At 43.3% G+C, this 16,946-nt stretch overlaps 1 protein-coding gene across 3 annotated transcripts in view; it reads left to right on the plus strand.

Moving 5' to 3' along the window:
• WASF3 (WASP family member 3) overlaps window positions 1-16,946 on the plus strand; it is a 132,661-nt gene that overhangs the window by 93,109 nt on the left and 22,606 nt on the right. The gene's annotated exons all lie outside the window — the stretch shown is intronic.

Genomic DNA, 16,946 nt, shown 5'->3' on the forward strand with positions numbered 1-16,946 from the left:
GCCTGCTTCGGATTCTGTGTCTCCCTCTCTCTCTGCCCCTCCCCTGTTCATGCTCTGTCTCTCTCTGTCTCAAAAATAAACGTTAAAAAAAAATTTTTTTTTAAACAGTTTTGGTTAATAGTGTGTTACTTGGTTTTCTAACTATGGAATATTGACTTTTTTTCCTTCAAATAATGACAGTTTAGTGTAGCAATTAAATCAGTGCTTTTTCATCATTTTGCTTGATTAATAATCTGAGTACTCTTGTTCCTATCAGCTAGTTGCTCAATTAAAATTACAGTATCTTGCAATCAAATTCCTACTGATATTATAATGTAATTTTAATATAATTTGCATTAAAAAGGACATGGGAATATAGGACATTTGTGCCAAGGATGACATAAATCCTCTTTAATACCTCTAGGCTGTTTTTTACTACTTCTTTTCTCTTTGTTCTTGTGATAATAATGGTCTTTCTTTTCCCATCTGAAGAAGCCTCCCAGGATGTCACAAAGAAAGGGATCAGACCTTTAGTGCAGCACCCCCCACCCCAAGATTTTTGCTTGTATTAGAGGGCATTAATGAGATAATACAGAGAACTTACAGAGCACAGGAAAGCACACAGGAAAAAAAAATTGCAAAATTTTCATTAATCAGAGAAGGTAATCGGTAATGCCTTGTATGCATCTTCATAAAAATTGTATCTTATTATACATATGGTTTTGTAGCCTGTACTCAATATATAGTAAGCATCTTTGTTGATTCTTCTAGGACATAGTTTTTAATGGCTAGAGATTATTATATTGATATACCATAATTATTTAACCATGTTTCTACTGTTGGACATATAAATTGTTTCTTTGTTAAGGGGTGACACTGTCATAAATTCTTGTATAAACCAGTATATACATCTCTGGTTATTTTTGGTATTAAAAATTTTTTTTGAGACACCATTCATTTTAAATATACCTCTCCTTTAAAAACTTATTACAAAATCAGCTGCCTGGGTGGCTCAGTCGGTTGGGCATCCGACTTCGGCTCAGGTCATGATCTCACAGCTCGTGAGTTCGAGCTCCATGTCAGGCTCTGTGCTGACGGCTCGGAGTCTGGAGCCTGCTTCGGATTCTGTGTCTCCCTCTCTCTCTGCCCCTCCCCTGCTCACGCTCTGTCTCTCTCTCTCTCAAAAATAAATAAACATTAAACAAATTATTTAAAAAAAATTATTACAAAATCAATTTTTCTGTTAATTTCAGTGTTTCAGGTAATTGCATGAATGAGAAAGGAGATCTGTTGACTTCTCAAAGATTTTAATAAATGATTAATATTTTTACTAATAATCCTTGTGATGCATACTGTTTCATATCAAACCAAATGCTAGGTCAGCATAAAAAATACTACCTATTAATGGGGAGATACCCGGGTGGCTCTCAGTTAGGTGTCTGACTTTGGCTCTGGTCATGATCTCATGGTTTGTGAGTTTGAGCCCTGTGTGGCTCTCTGTACTTACAGCTCAGAGCCTGGAGCCCACTTTGGATATTCCCTCCCCCCCGCTCTGTCTCTCTGTCTCCTGCTCCCCCACTTGTTCTCTCTCTGTCTCAAATATAAATAAATAAATATAAAAAAAAAATTAAAAAAATACTACCTTAAGGGCTTGCTCACCTTTGGTTTATCTAATCAGATCTAAAATTTGGAGTTAGATTAATTGATTATATCAAGTGTAGTTCTATTCAGAATAGAGATCTAAATATTTTGAAGGCATGCACTAAATAGATCTCTAAGATGTTTGTAGGGGGATATGGGGGAGGAAGGGGAGATACCCAAATGCAGTAGGTACAAGAAATAGATCACAAGTACATTTCCATGCAGTGTAAGGCCAGGGTTAAAAGGCTTATGTTAGGAGAAAACGTACTGCTGTATCTGGATAGAGGTTGACTGGAAGAAACAGCAAGAACTTTAAAAATTTTAATGCTTCAAACTGAGATAAATGTTTGCATTTCTTGTGGACTCAAACAGAAAGCCAGTGAAGGGAGGTGAGCAATGTATACTTAGGAAAACTAGGAGATAAAAGTTCTGTCAGCAAATTGGAGGCAAGTGTAAGAGGCCCCTCTCCCGAGAGGCAGGATTGTTAGGAATTCAAGCACTTTGTGGACGCATCGTTTGACCTGAAATATCAGAAATACTTCCTTACAGGCGTTATAGAAGTAATTATGACTTAGATTGTTTTTCATTTCTCCTTTTTCTAGATGGACCTCTACATAGCAGAGTTTAAATGTAAGATAATTCATAGGAACACAAGTTGGAGAGTCCAGCCAAATCTGTATGTTTAGTCCTATCATTGAACTTCTGGTTTATCATCTGTATCCTTCCTGTTTCATGAGTATGTAGGCTTATGTGATTTATAGATGGTTTCCTTTTTCTTTCTTTCTTTCTTTCTTTCTTTCTTTCTTTCTTTCTTCTCTTGAGAGTATGCAGGAGTGGGGGAGAGGAGCAGAGGGACAAAGAGAGAGAGAGAGAGAGAGAGAGAGAGAACCTCAAGCATGCTTGACGCCCAGTGCAGAGCCTGATATGGGGCTCGATGCCATGACCCTGGGATCATGGCCTGAGCTGAAATTGAGTCGGACGCTCAACTGACTGAGCCACCCAGGCATCCCTAGATGTTTTTCTAATTGTTTTGCTTTACTAAAGCCGACCATCTAAAAACTTTGAGGGAAGATTTTAAAGGTTTTTAATATTCTAAAATTTTGCTATGCTCACTCCCACATTAGGAACACGATTGTTATTATCAGCGGCCTAAAGTAGCATTCTTCTGTCAAGCGTGCCCTTGTATGAGACTAAACATTTGCTATCTCATTTCTGCTATTCTACATACCTTGTCCAGTGAAAAAATACAAGACATTCAGAAAAGGAGAAAAATGTGACTTCATAATTAAGAGAAAAAGCAACTGGTGGCCGCAGGACCCACAGATGACCCCAGTTTTGGAGTAGCTGAAAAATGCTATGAAAAATATATTGAAGGTGACTTGCAGGTTCCAACCTGGCATTGAAGGGGCTCAGAAATGATTGGTGATAAAAAATCGCAAGAAAAAGCTGAACAAATTGAAAACCCAGAAGCTTCTCTTCGATCTGTCAGAGAACAGAGGTCACAGTTCAAACCACTGGCCCCACGTGTGGAGAGACTGGTGAATTGCTGAGGGCTCAGTGAGAACAAGTTTGAGAGTTAAAAGCTCGGGGGGGGGGTCCATTCTTCGTGGGGCTTCCACACTTCCATGAGTTTTACTGTCAGGTGCCCTTCTGTTCTCACGGTAAACATTAGAGCAAAATCCCCTTGAGTTTCCATCAGAGGAAACTGATGGGCCACCTACTCCAGCCCCTTCTCGCCTTCCTTTCTCATCTAACGGGGAGCGGAGTGAGACCCGGGGGCCTAGGCTCACTGAAAGACTGACACCGGGTCATAGGGCAGGTGAAGGGATAGGAAGGTGAAGGTGATAGGAAGGTGAAGGGATAGGAAGATGGGGAATATACGTGGACACGATGGGGTATTTATTCAGCAAGGAGAAGGAAGGACATCCTGCCATTTGGAACATGGATGTACCTGGGGGACTTTATGGTGAGTGAAATGAGCCATACAGAGAAGACTGTATGATCTCATTTATGTGCGGAATCTTTAAAAAAAAAAAAAAAAGTTGAACTCCTAGAAACAAATAGTAGAATGGTTGTTACCGGGTGAGGGCTGTGGGGGAGGGGAAGCAGGCAGTTGCTGGTCAGAAGGTACAAGCCTTTAGCTTTTGGTTACAGGATGACTAAGTTCCAGGGATCTGATGTACAGCATGGTGACCATAACTAAAAATACTGGATTGTATGTTTGAAATTTGCTAAAGGAGTAGATGGTAGGGGTTCTCACCAAAAAAAGAAAAAAAAGAAAAGGTTTGTGAGGTGATGGTATGTTAATCAATTGTGCTAATCCTTTCACTAAGTATATGTATTTCAAATCATGACATTGCACACTTTAAATATATACCGTTTTGTCCGTTACACATCAGTAAAGCTGGAACCAAAGGGCATAGGACTCTAGAACACTTTCCCTCCCCCCACACCTTCCCAACACGTCACCAAAGGCCTTCGTATCCCAGTTTCCTTTGACCCTGTACAGCATGTCTGGGTTTCACCAAAAAAAAAAAAAAAAAAAAGAAAAAGAAATTAAAAGGTAAAAAACCCAGTTTGAAGAGGCAGAGTAAACCTCAGAACCAAAGTCAGATACGGTAGGGACGTTGTAATTATCAGACCAGGAATTTAAAAGAGCTGATTCATATGTCAAGGATGCCAATGGAAAAAGCAGACAGGATTCAAAAACAGATGGGTCATGTCAGCAGAGATTGAAGTTATAAGAAAGAGTTAAAAAAATATATTGGAGGATAGATCAAAAAACTAGGTGACTGACATACATGAAGAAATAGAGAATTTATTTTCTAAAAAAATTTTTTTAGTGTTTATTAAAAAAATTTTTTTAACATTTATTTATTTTTGAGAGACAGAGGCAAAGCATGAGCAGGGGAGCGGGGGAGGGAGAGAGATACAGAATCTGAAGCAGGCTCCAGGCTCTGAGCTGTTCGTCAGCACAGAGCCCGATGCAGGGCCCAAACCCGTGAACCGCAAGACCATGACCCGAGCTGAAGTCGGGTGCTCAACCGACTGAGCCACCCAGGTGCCCCTAGTGTTCATTTTTGAGATAGAGACAGAGCACGAGCAGGAGAGGGGCAGAGAGAGAAGGAGACACAGAATCCAAAGCAGGCTCCAGGCTCCGAGCTTTCGGCACAGGGCATGACACGGGGCTTAAACTCATGAACCGTGAGATCATGACCTGAGCTGAGGTCAGACGCTTCACTGACTGAGCCACCCAGGCACCCCAGAAATTTCAACAGAGAAATGGAAACTATAGAGAAAATAAATAGAACTGAAAATGCCAGTATCAGAAATAAAGGAATTCACTTGATGCTCCTACTTGCAGAACGGACACAAGCAGAAGTGGCTTGGGGACAAACCAGTAGAAATTATTCAAACTAATTCACAAGAGACACCGAATGATAAAAAAGAAAAAAAAAAGAACAGAACAACCAGAATACGGGCTAATACCAGAGGGTCTAATACGTATGTAATTGGAGTCCCAGAAGGAGAGGAGAGAGCAAAAATAAGGTAGACAAAATAACGGATGAGAATTTTTGAATATTGATGGTAGATATCAACCAGCGGGTTCAAGAAGCTCAGCAAATTTGCAGAAGTGTAAATTACACAAAATCCCATGTAGTCACATCCTAGTAATATTGCTGAAAAAACGAAAGTAAAGAGAAAATCATAAGAGGAAAAAAACACATTATGTATAGGGCGGGCACCGTGTTAAGAATGACAGCTGATTCTCATCAGACACAAGACCAGAAATGAAATATGAATGAAATGAAGGGAAATGGAAATGAAATAGACATATTTTATTTAGACAAAATCTGAGAGAATTCATCTTCAGTGTATCTCCATTACCAAAAATGCTAGAAAAACTCTAAGCTAAATGAAAACGATACCAGATGGTAGCCTGGATCTGCAAGAAGGAATAAAGATCAACAGAAGGAGTAAATATGGGACTAAAGAAAAATGGGCATTAAAATGATATATTTGTATCTCTTTGCTCAAAGGCTGTTGACTGCTGAAAGTTTATTGTAGAGTTCATACCCCGTGAAATTAAAATATATGGCAGTAACAGCTATAAGAGTAGAAGTGGGGAAATGGAACCTAAGTTGCTGTGTTTTACATTGGTTTTGAAATACTGTACTATTTGAAAGTACATTGTGATGAGTTAAGGATGCCTATTTTAATTTCCGGTAACCTCCAGGATAACACACAGAGGAGATAGATGGAACCCCAAGGTAAATCGTTTGGTTTTCCCAGAAGAAGGCAGGAGAGGAAGAAGAAAGGAACCAAGAACAGAAAGGACAAATGGAAAACCAATACCCAGGTGATAGAATTAAACCCAGCCATATCAAGAATTACATTAAATGGAAACATGTTAAATACCCCCTTAAAATTTAAGGCAGAGCTTAATCAGGTTAGGTAAAAAAGCAAGACTAAAATACATGCATTGTTAAGGATGAAGACACAGATTTAAAGAAAATAATGTAAAAACTATACCATGTGAACATAAAGCAGAAGGAAGCTGATGTGGGTATATTAACGTCAAATAAAGTATCAAACAGAAAGAAGGAATGTTCCATAGTGATAAGAGCTCATTTGTCAAGAACTCACAATTCTACATTTTAGTTTAAAAGAACGTGGCGTAACAATAGAACCAAAAGGGAGAAATAGACAAATGAAGAATGACAGTTGCAGATTTTAACAAAAACCTCTCGGTGAATGCTAAAAAAAAAATAGACAAAAATCTGTAAGAATATAGATGGTTTGGGGCGCCTGGGTGGCTCAGTCAGTTGAGCATCTCACACTTGATTTTGGCTCAGGTCACGATCCCAGAGTCATGGGATTGAGCCCCGTGTCGGGCTTTGTGCTGAGCGTGGAGCCTGGTTAAGACATATTCTCTCTCTCTCTCTCTCTCTCTCTCTCTCTCTCTCTCTCTCTCCCCCCTCTCTCCCTCTCTCCCTCTCTCCCTCTCCCTCTCCCTCTCCCTCTCCCTCTCCCTCTCCCTCTCCCTCTCCCTCTCCCTCTCCTCCCCTCCCCCAGCCCCTCTCCACTGCTTGCACACTCTCTGTCTTTAAAATATATGTAGATTTGTAGGTGGTTTGAACAACACTACTAAACAATCTGATCTAATTGACCTTTATAGAACACTCAACTCCCAAATTATAGAATATACATTCTTTTAATGTTCACATGGAATGTTCACCAAGATGAACATAGGCTCAGCCATAAAATGCTACATTTGAAAGATCGACATCCTGAAGAGTATGGTGGTAATGAGACGGTAATTATAATAATCTTTTAAGAGAATTCTCACATATCAGAAGATGAAGCAGGATCTTTTAGAATAATCCCTGGGTCGAAGAAGAAATCAAAAAGGAAATTAGAAACTGTTTCTGATGTGTGATAATGAACCATGTATTTCTGGGATTTACTTAAAGCAGTGCTTAGAGGGAAATTTGCACCTTTAAATGCTTATGTTGGAAAAGAAGAGGGATTTAAAATCGTGGGCACATTGCTCAGGTGAGCCCTCAATGTTGCTCTGCGATCCTGCTGTAATTGCTTCGTTAATCCGTTTCCCTGCCCTTAGGGTGTCTCTTCTGTACCTTTTCCACCTCAGACCTCCCCTCTGAGCTGACGACTTGTTTCTTACTTCGTTTGGAAAAGGAAAGCAGCCAGAGGAGAACCAGGCATCCCCTTCTGCCGGCTCAGTCGGCCAATACCAGACAGAAACCGGATGTGCTGGTCACCCTCCTTTCAAATGGTGACTGTTGATGTTTCTTTCAGACACACCGGACCCGAGACCCTCCTGCTCGCTCCAGGACGGCGTTCACCCTCTCTTTTTCCTGCAGTATCTTTCTCCCCTCCCTGCCTCCATCATTTCTGCCAAATAGTAAAATATGGAGAAATCTCTCGACTTAAATCTCCAACCGTCCTCTACCCGTTTCCCCATTTCTTGGTCCCCTTCACAGCAGGATACGTTGAAAGGACCCTTCCTTCCTCCGCTGCCTTCACTTCCCTCATTTTCTCTTGTCCCCATTAAAGTCTTGTCCCATCTACGCTTAAAATTTGTGCTTGTCCGCACTACCAGGGGCCTCCCCATTGCCAAGCCCAGTGCTTAGTCTCGAGTCTGGAGCAAACTTCTTGACCTGGCTTCTGGGCCAGCGCGCTCTGGTGCTTCTCCTCCGTCACAAGCTGTTCTTTATTAGTCTCCTTTGATGATACCTCTGCACGTGGGAACGCTCCAGGGCTCGGTCACTGACGCTCTTCTCTGGCTGTTCCCATTCACTAGGCGATCTCATGACTTGAAACACCGTCTTTACGCCGATGACTTCCAAACGTGGGTCTTCAATTCTCACCTCTTCCCTAGATTTCAGACTTATGTACACAACTGCCTACGAGGTATCTGCGCTCGGGTTTTTGTTTTTGAAAGTAGGCTTCATACCCGGCGCAGAGCCCAACGCGGGGCTTGAACTCCCGACCCTGGGATCAAGACCTGAACTGAGATCGGGAGGCCGACACTTAACCGACAGAGCCACCCAGGCTCCCCTGATTCACTTGGCTTTCTGAGGCATCTCACACCCTACATGTCAAAAGCAGAATTGTTTCATTCTTCTTTCTTCCCTGCACCCCCCCCCGCCAGTTCTTTTCTATTTGTGACCCCCTTCTCTCCTACCGTGTACCTTCGGAGTAGGGAGCACATCTCTACACCTGTTGGCATGTCCACGGCTGAGCCCCCACGGTGTCCCTGCTCAGTGCGCAGCAGCGGCCTCCGGTCTGGTCTCCCCACGCCACTCATCACCCCGCTTCACAGGGAGGGAACTGATTTGCCTGCGCTCTTCTCCCACTTTTCCCTCCATTCACCGGACTCCAGCCACACTGGCCTCCTTGAGGCCGCCCTCCCACACCAGCTGGGGTTCTGCCTTCCGCCTGGAAGGTTCCTCCCTGAGATGAGATCCGCGTACGTTTCCCTGGCCTCTGGTGACCGCCTACGGGGCACCCCCTTCCTACCACTCTCTGCGCCCTCGCTGTCTCACTTTCTTCACAGCGCGTGTCATCACGTGACCTGTGTGTGACGTCAGCTTTGTGGCTGTGTTCGCTGCCGCGTTCCTTTGGGCGACTGGGATGGCACCCGGTGCGGAGGGGGTGTTTATGAAATAGTTCCTGAGTAAACTGAATATGCTTAACAGTCAGCTTCTGTTATCTTAGTTCTTATGAAATGCTAGAAAGAGTGTCGTGAAGAAGCGTACAGAAAAGTTCACCATGGTTGCCTGTGGGTGACGTTTCTACTTTTCTGAGTTTTCCAGGTTTTCTATCATGAGTGTATATTTTATACTCGCAGAGACACTTCAGTCATAAGGTGTTCACTAGGTTTTTTGGCTTTTCCACAGACTGGTCAACACAACGAAGACAGAAGAAAGAAACCGGAGTGTCAGCAGTAGATGGATTGGGCTTGGCGCCATAATTTCTTTCTACTGTTTACTCTTCCGTGTTTTCTGTGTTTTTTATGATAAGCATGGGTTGCTTTCACAGAAGGAAAATAAAACTTTAAAAGGGGGGAAAGGGGGCGCCTGGGTGGCTCAGTCCGACTTCGGCTTAGGTCACGATCTCGCGGTCCGTGGGTTCGAGCCCCGCGTCGGGCTCTGTGCTGATGCCTCGGAGCCTGGAGCCCGCTTCGGATTCTGCGTCTCCCTCTCTCTCTGCCCCTCCCCCGTCCACGCTCTGTCTCTCTGTGTCTCAAAAATAAATACACGTTAAAAAAAATTAAAAAAAAAATAAATAAAAGGGGGGAAAATCCTTAGGGCCCCCAAATTATAACTTGGTATTTTCATGGAACTCAATGGTCATTGGACTTGACTGCAAACACCACAATAAGGTTTCTTTTTTACCTTATTTTGAAATGACTTCAGACTTCTAAAAAGATCAAAACAGTAACGAGTTCTCAAACTTTCACCTACATATTCTTTTTCTCAGAGACTCTTCCTCCTGCCCTCCCTTCTCCTGTACACACACGTACACATATATATTTAATATTTTATGTGTATGTTTAGCATTTTTAAAATATTATATATTTTATGTTTAGTATAATATATATATTTAATTCTCTTCTTGAGCCTGAAGTAGTTCCTCAGTCTTTCTTTGACTTGATGATTTGATATTTGAAAAGGGAACTGGCCGTTTCTTTTGTGGAATGTCCGTTGGTCTGGGTCTCCTGAGGTTTCCTCATGATTAGATTTAGGAAATTGGCAAGACTGTGACGGAGTGATGGTACGTCCTTCTCAGTACGTTTGTTCACAAAGCACACATTCTCTGCTTGTCCCATAACTGCCCATGGTGACTTCGCTCACGCTTTGTTTTCCATCACGTTGGCGTTTTGTCCGTAGATTTCCGTAGCTAAAGTTGTGTCTCCTGTAATTGGTAAGGATCTGTGGGGAAACCTACTGAGACTTTGTAATAGCCTGTTTTCATCCACTGCTTTCCACTAGTCTTAACATCCGTTGATGATTCTTGCCCCAAACACTTGCTGTTGTGGTGGTTGCAGAAAGGTGATTTTGGTGGTTCCCTAATTCTGCGTTTATTAGTTGGAATTCTGCTGTAAGTGCTTTCGTTTCTTTCCTTGTCATTCATTCATTCAATCAGCTTGAACTCAGGGATTCTCATTTTATTCTGTGGGCTATCATCCATTATCTTTCTTATTTATTTTGATGCTCACATTTTCCCAGATTTGGGCAGTGGGAGTCCTTTCATGCAGACCCCTGTGTCCTTTTGACATGTCTCTGCCCCTCTCTGAGTACTCCTGTATGTTTTTAGAAAAGCACAGCAAAAGGTGTGCTAAGCTCCTCTTGGCCTTATCCACCCTCAGCCCTAGAATCATTTTTCCAAGAAGCCTTGTTATTTTTAGTGGTGAGTGAAAAGCCAGAATCTCGACCAATCAGGATCGAGGTGCTAGGGGTGCGCACTAAAATTTCTGAAGGACCTTGTTAGGACTGGTTTCTTATTCTACAGAAAGGACTCCTATCAGACAACGGTGGTTGTTGCCAGTAAATCGTCGCTTTTGAATACAATTGAAAATCCATGCATAATTTTGACTGCTTCGGCAGCTTAGAGGCATACTTCCCAACCTGACATACCTGGACACGAATTCATAATGGTACCAATAAATCCATAAGTAGATCCTTTGTCAGTAAAGAATGAATAAATTACACTTAGCTCAGCGTGGTCTTCAATTCAGAATGATTTTAGTTTCGCTATTAATGGACTTGCCACTTCCAAGAGCACGTAAAATTAAGCTTTTCAAATAAGTTGCTGTTTGCAAAACTGAATACTGTAATTTGCAACATTTTAGTCTCGTTCATCAGGAAAATATAGTTTCTCCCATTTTCTTCAGTCACTTGTTGGCTTGCAGCAGCTGGCAAAAGATGAAGTATGCGGTCCTCAATTTCTGTGTCTTTTTTTTTGTTGTTGATAAATTAAGAACCTCCGGGGCATCTGGGTAGTTCAGTCGGATAACTGTCTGACTCTTGATTGCAGCCCAGGCCGTGGTCTCACGGTTCTTGAGTTTGAGCCCCACCTCGGGCTTTGCGCTGACCGTGCAGCACCTGCTTGGGATTGTCTCTCGACCTCTGCCCCTCTCCTGCTTGCCTGCGTGGTCTCCTTTTCTCAAAACAAAACAAAACACTAAAAGAACTTCCTACAGAAGTATAGTCAATGGCATGGTTTTTGGTCTTTGGTTTTTGTTTTTTTCCCAAATAGGGTTAAGCATTAAAGGCAGAGGCCACATGTTATTTATCCTTGTCACCTTCTATAGTATCTAGCAGAACGTGGTTCTCAGCAGTAGCCGCTGTGCTTGGAGAATGCTGGCGTGACTTTGGCAAGGGACGAGAGTATATACTCCCATATTCTTGGTGATACATGCTGTCCCTGTTAGATCTCTGTATAACGGAAGGGAAAGGGAGGGATTTGGGTGGGCAGAGGTGGGAATCACACTGGAATATTTTTTATTTTTCTTTTATTTTTTAATGTTTATTTTTGAGAGACAGAGTGTGAGCAGGGGAGGGGCAGAGAGAGAGGGAGACACGGAATCCGAGCTGTCAGCACAGAGCCCGACATGGGGCTCAAACCCACGAACTGCAAGATCACGACCTGAGCCGAAGTCGGGAGCTCAACCAACTGAGCCACCCGGGCGCTCCTGGAATATTTCTTTTAAACTATGAATGGCCAGATGGAGAAACAAAAATTAGTTGGCTCTACTTGATCGTGTCTCGTATTCAAAATAAACAACTGATAGGCTTGGATAGATACCCTTTCGAACCTGGTACTTTGTCTACAGATCATCCAGCCTGAACGGGCATTTTCCTGAATAGGTGTCATAAACCAGAACTTCCAAAGGATGTCATTAGGTGGTGCCAGGCCCAGTCCGTTTGAAAACATGGTATGCTAGATGCTTCTCTTACAGATTCCTATTGCATATGAGCATATTAAAGATTTGAGATACCCCAAGGCATAGAAGCACGTTTGTCGAATCTTTTCAGCCCAGCATTCCCCAAACTTACTTGAGCAGGGAGCATTTGTTGGTTGTGCACGTGTTAACAAGAAAACACTGGTAGAGATGCTGTGTTTTTTTGTTCAAGAGGTACTTGCTGAACACTAACTCAGCACAGGCAATGAAGAGAGAAAAGGCTTTGCTCATACCCGCAAAGAACTTCTGTAAAGACAACGTTTGAGTTACGTGAAGAGTCCTGTGACTGAGGTATGCCTAGGGTATTGTGGGAACACAGAGGGAGGCATGATCTTCCCCCGGTCTGCATCCAGAAGGATTGATTTGGAGTTAATATGTTTTTATTCACTTATTCCAAAATCTTTTTGAGCACATACTATAAGGCAGACCTGCCCTGGACCTTGGAGATTGATACAGCAGTGCGCGGGACCCAGTAGAGCCCTTGTCCTCTTGGGTCATACATTCTGGCAGAAGGAGACAGGCAGGAAACACGAGGAATAAGCACACGTGTCCGGGGAAGCTCAGTCAGTTAAGTGTCCGGCTCTTGGTCACGATTTCGCGGTTCGCTTCGTGAGTTCGTGTCCCAAATCGGGCTCCGTGCTGATAGTGTGGAGTGGGATTCTCAATCTCTCCTTCTCTCTCTCTCTGCCCCTCCCCCACTTGTGCGCGCTCTCTCTCAAATGTGAAAAGAAAGTACGAGGCTACAATTATAACATGGTGGTAAATGCTGAGGAGAAAACTACAGCAGGGAAGAGCCAAGGGCGTGTGTGTGCCTCTAGTGTGGTGAAGTGATTGCAATCTTAGCTAAGGTTGCTAGAGACGTCTCACTTCGAAGGTGACAGTTGGGTACAGGCCCGGATGAAGCGAGGGACCAAACCATGTAAGTTTCTGGGACAAAAATGGTCCAGGGAGAAAGAACAGGAAATGCACCCCCCCCCCCAAAGGCAAGTATGATTGGCACGTCTGAGAAACAGCAGGAAGCCAGAGTAGTTGGGGGAGTGGAATATGTGAGAGGGTGGCGTAGTGGATGAGGCCAGCGGGGTAGGTGGTGTTCATCACGTGACCTGTGGCTTTTGCTCTGGGTGGGGGGACAAAGGGCGGAAGGGTTTGAAAGCAAAGAGCGGTGGCACCACCTGTGGGGAAGGGCCATGGGCACCGCAGGTAGTCCCTTCGGACCGGAGCACAAAGGGAGGGCACAAGTGAGGTGCACGGGGCCTTGTGTGGCCTGCCAAGAGGCCTAGATTCTATGTTGAGATGATGGGGAGGAGGAGGGACAGTCAGATCTTTCTTTCAGAGAGATCACTTGGCAGTGGTGTGATGAACAGGTTCGAGGGTGGGAGGCGAGCCTGAAAGCAGAAAAGAAAAAAAAAACCCAACAACTGTCGCTTGTTTAATTCAGGAGGGAAACGGGAGAGTCGGAGCTCAGGGGCGCCGGGAAGAGGCAAGTGACAAGGTCTGGTGTTGGGTGAGCCGTAGCGGGAGGCAGCAGCCACGGATGACCCCGTTTCTGCGTGGGCTTCCCTTTCGGTGATTGATGCCTCTCCACACGGGCGTGCAGGTTTGAGTTAACGTGAAAATGAATTCCTGTTCGCGCTTGTACAGCATTTTGGGATTCTGTAGGACATCAACGTGGAGATGTTCATGAGCCAGTTAGGCACACGAGTCCGGCACTCAGCAAAGGGTTCCGAAGGCAGTGAACACACGCTAATTCTGGATATCCCATCTAGTTACAGAGTTTAGAAATATGTAATTTGTGAGGACTTTATTTCATTCCCTTGCCTTTGTCGAAACCGTTTTGTATGTTGTGGCAATGGAAAGTGTTGGCAGAATTTTAAGCGACTCTAGAGGATCATACACTAGATAACAGACTTTAAGAGAAATGATTTCTTGCTCAGCTGACATCAGTGGCCTTGGGGATCCCCCTTCCATTTTTGGCAGAGGGATGACTTTTTAGATACAGAATGTTTTTACTGATTCCTTTATTGCTCTCATTTTTAAAGAGAAAGTTCCTCCCGTTAGGACAGTCACACTATGGGAATTTATGAAATTGTACTGCTTTCAGATTCACAAGAAATGCTTATCTGGTGTCTGGGAGTGACCATTTAGGCAGCAAATATTTTAGTCCCTTTAATTAAGTAAACAGGAAATTACCGAGTGGCTTGTGGCCTGAAATAATTTGTGGAAGTTGCTAATTTCTAGGCAGGGAAGTTCAAGGAAGTATATGATAAAATCAGGAGATCAGAAGCTAGAAGACCAAAGTTTAGTTTCATCTTTTTCTGCCACTTACTAGCCATGAGATTTGGACAGATCACCTTTCTGATGGTCAGGTTGGTCATCTGGAAAATGAAAGCAGTAACTCGCTATTGACCTCATAAGCCGATGCGTTCTTTGAACAGGCGTTTGTCAGGACTCATTGGTCTAGCTAGGGCTGGGCTGCAACACTGAACAGACAGGCTTCGTTCTTATTCTCACATTTTGCAGTGTCGTGAATTACAGCAGGCAGTCTGCAAAGTGGATATCAGACTGTGTAAATTGTAAAGCGCTATGAAAACATCACGGTTATTCTCGCTTTAAGTAAGTATTCTTTCCAGAAGAATTAAAATGAAAACCTTACGCTCTGTGAACGATAGTCAGGAGAATAATAAGACCTACCACAGACGGGGAGAAAATGTTTGCAGAAGACATAATCTGATAAAAGGCTGTTGTCCATACTATACAAAGACCTCTTAAAATTCAATAAAAAGAAAACTAACAACCTGATTAAAAAATGGGCAAAAGACCTGAACAGACATCTCACCAAAGAAGATGTACAGATGGCGGTCACAGCACATATGAAAAGGTATTTAATATCGTATGTCATCAGGGAAATGCAAATTAAAATGAGAAGACCACTTCACACCTTTCAGAATGGCTAAAATCCGGAACATCGACAACACCAGATGCCGATGAGGGTGTGGAGCAACAGGAACTCAGATACACGGCTGGTAGGAGCGCAAAGTGATACCGCCGCTTTGGAAGTGAGATCGTGACCGGAACCGAAGTCGGACACTTAACCCACCGAGCCACCCAGGCGCGCCCCGACTGCCTGTTTCTTATAAAAATAAACATATTCTTACCATACAGTCTGGCGGTCCTGCTTGTTGGTGTTTACCCAGATGAGTTGAGAACTTTTGTCCGCACAGAAACCTGCCCACAGCTGTTGATTCCTCACCACCAGACACGAGAAGCAACCCAGGTGTCCTTCAGTAGGTGAATGGATGATCACACTGTGCTTCGTCCAGACAGTGGGACGTTACTCAGCGCTGAAGAGAAACTAGCTGTCTTGCCACGAAAAAGCATGGAACCTGAAGTGCTTATTACTAAGCAAGTACGATTAATTGTAATTAATGACGATTCCTACTATATGACATTCTAGGAAAGGCAAAACAAGACAGTAAAAATGAGTGGTTGCCAGGAGTTGAGAGGGGGTGGGGTGAGGGAGGTAAACAAGTGGGAGCATAAAGGATTTTCAGGGCAGGGAAGCCATTTTGTTGAAACTGTCATGGTGGATACATGTGTCTTTTATGCGTATGTCAAAACCCATGGAATGTGTGCCATCAAGAGTGGACGGACCCTCCTGGAAACTAGACTCTGGATGTCACGATATGTCACTGCGGGTTCATCAGTTACAACAAATGCATCACTCTGGGGTGGGATGTTGATCGTGGGGAGGCTGTGTGTGACGGGGTTAGGGAATATACGAGAACTTTTCTGTGCTCTCTGATAAATTTTCCTGTGAACCGGAAACTGTTCTTAAAAGTCAAGTCTTATTTATTGATTGATTTTTTTTGTTTTTTTGGTTTTTTTTTTCAACGTTTATTGATTTTTGGGACAGAGAGAGACAGAGCGCGAACGGGGGAGGGGCAGAGAGAGAGGGAGACGCAGAATCGGAAGCAGGCTCCAGGCTCCGAGCCATCAGCCCAGAGCCGGACGCGGGGCTCGAACCCGCGGACCGCGAGATCGTGACCTGGCTGAAGTCGGACGCTTAACCGACTGCGCCGCCCAGGCGCCCCATTGATTGATTTTTAAAGCGGTATCTCTGGCAGAGAGAAGATGCAGCTCTGCCTCGCGCAATCAGGGTAGACGGTTTTTAAGTGTTTGTTGAATGAATAAAGGAACGATGTTAGGATTTGGAAATTCGAGCAGGTACTTATTCCTGTCTTTTCAGAAATGTTTTTTATTACATTTTTTACAAAGTGGGAGTAGTTGTGTCTGGCACTCATAAGGATCCATGCAGAAAAAATTAACTCCGAATGCAAAATAGTGATTTTTTGAGAGTGCCAGATTTTTAGAGAGTGCTTAGATTTCAAAATATGGATTAGAACAACTTAATGCCACTAGAGAATGTTAGGCGCAGCGTAAGATACCTAATGTTTCTGATTGTGAATGAAGCGGGATCTTAAATTTAGAAACCAACATGATTTATTTAATTCTCACAGGAAGTAAAAGGAAGGTTAAGTTCCTGAGATTCTATTTATACATAAAGCATGCAAAATGTGAGCAAATTTTTTCCCAACGAAGTTTAATGGGAACCACATTTCACGATAACTCACGTAGCAAATGAGTGAAAATTCCATAGTGCCTTAAAACTTTACAACTTTGGGTCAATTTCAGATATACATGAATTTCCACAATACATTTTCAAAAGTTGTAAAGGCCTTTGACCGTGACGCTTTAATTTTATAATCATTTGCACGAAGTCCCACGTGTCGACAGTCCTCAGCAGTGGCGAGAACGTGTGAAGGCTGCCTCAGCA

This window comes from Panthera uncia (assembly GCF_023721935.1).
Source record: "Panthera uncia isolate 11264 chromosome A1 unlocalized genomic scaffold, Puncia_PCG_1.0 HiC_scaffold_16, whole genome shotgun sequence".
Classification (NCBI taxonomy): domain Eukaryota; kingdom Metazoa; phylum Chordata; class Mammalia; order Carnivora; family Felidae; genus Panthera; species Panthera uncia.